Source organism: Phytophthora parasitica (genome assembly GCF_000247585.1).
Source record: "Phytophthora parasitica INRA-310 unplaced genomic scaffold supercont2.24, whole genome shotgun sequence".
NCBI lineage: Eukaryota > Oomycota > Peronosporomycetes > Peronosporales > Peronosporaceae > Phytophthora > Phytophthora nicotianae.
The window spans coordinates 852,955-856,799 of record NW_008649010.1 but is presented as its reverse complement, the minus strand read 5'-3'; positions in this window follow the sequence as shown (position 1 = coordinate 856,799).

The window sequence follows — 3,845 nt, the reverse complement described above, 5'->3', positions numbered from 1 at the left end:
GTCCTGGTGAGGACGAGCGCGGAGTGGCGCGTAAACCACTGAGTGGTATGGATCCGGTCGAGGACCTACCGCTACGTGGCCCGAGGGCCGCGGTCAACTGCGAGTCGAAGCATCGTGGGCGAGGCCCAGAAGATGCAGGTGTAGAGACACCTAGTTCACTGAGTGAGGGTCATGGACCGCATGGCTCTGAGCCGAGTTTCTCGCGGGACACTGTTTCCTCTCCGAGGAGCGTTGGAGCTCCTGCACCCGGTGGAGGTGACGGAGCTGTCACTGCATCGCCCTCGTCCGGTCGAGCTCGGTCGCGGAGGGAGAGGAGAAGAGACGTAGGACGTCTGCGACGTCTTTGGCGTCGAACGAGGCGTCTAATGTGATGAGCAGCGAGGCTCCACGTGATTGCTGTGAACAGCTGCACACACTCGTGAACGGAGTGACGGGGAAGGTCGAAGGCGACATCAGCCTTGACTCTCTACCTGCTGTGAATGCTCTGATAGAGCTGGACGAGATGTCCGCCGCCGAGTTTGGCGAGGCCTTGAAGATAGGCGACTTAGCCGATGTGGTCTGGATAAGACCTGAGGAGGAGTTGAACTCCTCGTCCGTTGTGGACGACGCGGTCCTGGAGGACACCAAGAAGGCGCTAAGGGCGAGGAGTGGATCTGTAGTCCTTAAAGATCCTTTGGATCCTTCTACGCGGTAGTGAAGGAGTATGGAGACGTGGTCTCGAGAAACCCGCCGATGGGTTTGCCTCCAGATAGAGGCGTGTGTCATGCGATTGACCTGGTTCCTGGAACCAAATACTGTGTGACAAGGCAGTGGCCTTTGCCAAAAGAGCAGTGTGACGTCATTGACGCATTTTTCCGTGCAAAGCACGAGACGGGGTTGGTGCGTGAGCGTACGTCTCCGCACTCGACACCCACTTTCTGTGTCAGAAAGCCGAATGGCAAATGACGCATTGTGCATGCTTTCAATAAATTAAATGCGACCACCATTCCGGCGCAAACGCCGATTCCTCGCAAGGATGTTCTGCAGAATAACATGGTAGGCTGTATGCTGTACAGCGCAATCGACTTGGTCGATGGTTACTACCAATTGCTCATGGGAGCGAGCGACATTCCGATTATCATCGGACGTGCCATCCTTGGCACGTTAGCATGCAGCTTAGCCTGCTGCTTCAGAATAAACTCCTCTTGCATTGCAAGAGTGATGGCAGCTTCGATAGTACTAGGGTACTCTCGAAAGAGATAGGTCTTCACAGGCCCATACTTCAAGCCCTTCATGAACGTGACGACCTTAGTCGCCTCGTCGATCGGGTTGGTCACGATATTCGAGACTAAGTACCGCGCACGTTGGGATTAAGTATGAACGTCTTACAAATATCTCACAATTTATTGAAGCCGTATATGTGTTTGTATTACTCCGTATCATATCAGGTTGTACTTCAAACTGTTGTTGTTGTTATTCCGTTTTGCAGTGTGCATGAGGTATCCAGTCCCATCTGACGGCAACTACACATACCCTGACACCCGGATTGGTGCCAGACAGGAGTTGTGAATCTAAACGACACCCCGGGAATAACCAAAGGGTCATTCGCCAATCCTGGATGGTCTCTTGGGCCGCTCAGGAGTGATATTGTAAAAAGCCAAAATTCCTTGGGCCAACAAAAGTACTCGCCTACCTCATATCCGACTAGGGTGCATGCCCATTCCTATTGATGGAATTCAACCTCGCCTTATGTAAACATCCGGTCGTGAGTAGTCCAGTCTTGTCCAAGCTTGCGTATAGATATGGATCCTTAACTGCCGTCTCCATTCCCAAGCATCGGATGCATCCCGTGCCTTGGTCTACGAGGCGACAGATATGTAGAACTACGAAACTGTTGATGGAAATTCAGTCGAGACTTTGAGGTGTGAGAGGATTAATCTAGCAGTACAACCCACGAGTAGGGAGAAAAGTCAATTGACTTGAGAAAACGCAAGAGGCATTCTGCGACGGTATGATGATGTGATGTGATTGGTTGAAAAAACTTTATCAAAAGCTTAATCATGTATTGCCAAGATTCAAATACTGTTTACTTGTTTGGGTGCTTCTACTACGTCGTCGCGAGCAGAGTGAACAACATCGCTTGTGCGTCTTGGCTGTTTTCGTGGTTTGGAGGTTAGTTGGTGGTCTCTATCCTGATCTTGGTAATTTTGTCGGACGAGTTCGAGTACTGTTGACAGCTTCAGCTGTTCTGTTCTACGCTTTCGTTTGCTCGGTCTTAGTCGAAGTATCTCACATCCTATGGTAAACAACTTGATAGCGTGGGGTTCATCGACGACTGTAGGCATTGGAGTGCCCAAGTGTGCTTCAATTCGGTTCGTGATGTGCCTCATCATGATTGACCACTCAGATAGTGTTCCTTTTTTCTGAGGTGTATCTAAATCATCAGACGGTATTCCTCTATACGGAGGGTAGCCGAAGTTTGGATTCCCAAACCGTCAAAGCAGCCATGCGCCTAGGGGTCAATGCTCGGAAAGTTAAATTCTCTGGGAAGAAGGTGAAACTATCCACCCCACGTAAAATACGAGCGTTTTGGTGCAGTAGTAGCTACAGCGTCGCGAGTTAGTAAGTTATGTTGAAGACCGACTTTTACTAACAAATTGTGAATTTCTTCGCGTAATAACTCTCGCGCAATTTTCCCAGCTGCAACACCATTGCTTTCCAGCACGTGCTCCATCCTTGAGCACCACTGGATTTCGTATTACGTCCGTTGAAAGTAGAGCGTGGTTATTTGGTGAATGCGTCTGCAAATAATGAACGTGTTGAACCAGACTAGCGAGGCATAACTGTAATACCCCCATCATATTGACCTCACCACACAGACTAGGAAATATAGTAAACTCCGTTAGAACAAGTTCGTCGTGATCGTCAAAGAACCTGCCGGTGTTAGCATTTTCCTTGGATAGCTCCTCCACAATCCATCTCTTGATACCGTTCAGACTGCTCTTATAGTTCACTCTGGTGTGCTTGGACACGCAGGCATCGCGTATTGCCTCTACATCGCTTGCTGCATCACCCGTGGGTTGCGAACTTCCACCACTCATTGTGCCTGCGTTCGATTCGTTTTCTGATTTGATTCAGCAAATAGGAGGCTGTGGTTATCGTAGGCGGTTACACCTTACGATTTCTTAACACTTTCGCGATAAAAGGAAGCTGAATGTCCCCTTTTCCTGGTTTTCAACTAAGTACGACGATGTATCCATGTTAAAGGAGGCAAAATGCCTCCTTTTATAATTAAGTACGTTTACAACAGGTCGTTATAGATATAGAAAAACCAAGCAAATCACACTTGGAAGATTTGAAGGTGGTACATCACTCGCCTTAAAGGAGGCATTTTGCTTCCTTTTGATACCGACTATCCTAGATTTGTATACTATAGTTTACCAAAGTGGCTCGCGAAAGGGTTAATAGAATCCATTCCGATAAACGATAAGGGTCGGACGCCGACGATTTGACGTAAACTACTATCTGTTACTTACGAAAGCGAAGGAATCTATTTTCCACCTGTGGGAGTAGGCGCTCTGATAACTTGTGATAATCCACATACATTTTTCACACAGTGAAACTATATTTTAACAGGTAAATAAAAAAATAACCCTCTCCAGGGGAGCTCACACAATGAATCAAAAATCATGGTTGACAGTAGCTTTAATGAATATTACTTCTAATACACTCCGCGACAGGATGGATCGGCCACCCACGTCGGTGGCCGTAACTTCGTCGATTTTAGGAGTTGGAGGGCGCTATTTAGATATGTTTTAGAGGTAATTTAGGGCAAGGCGGTGTTTGTGCTAACGAGCAAGAATTGG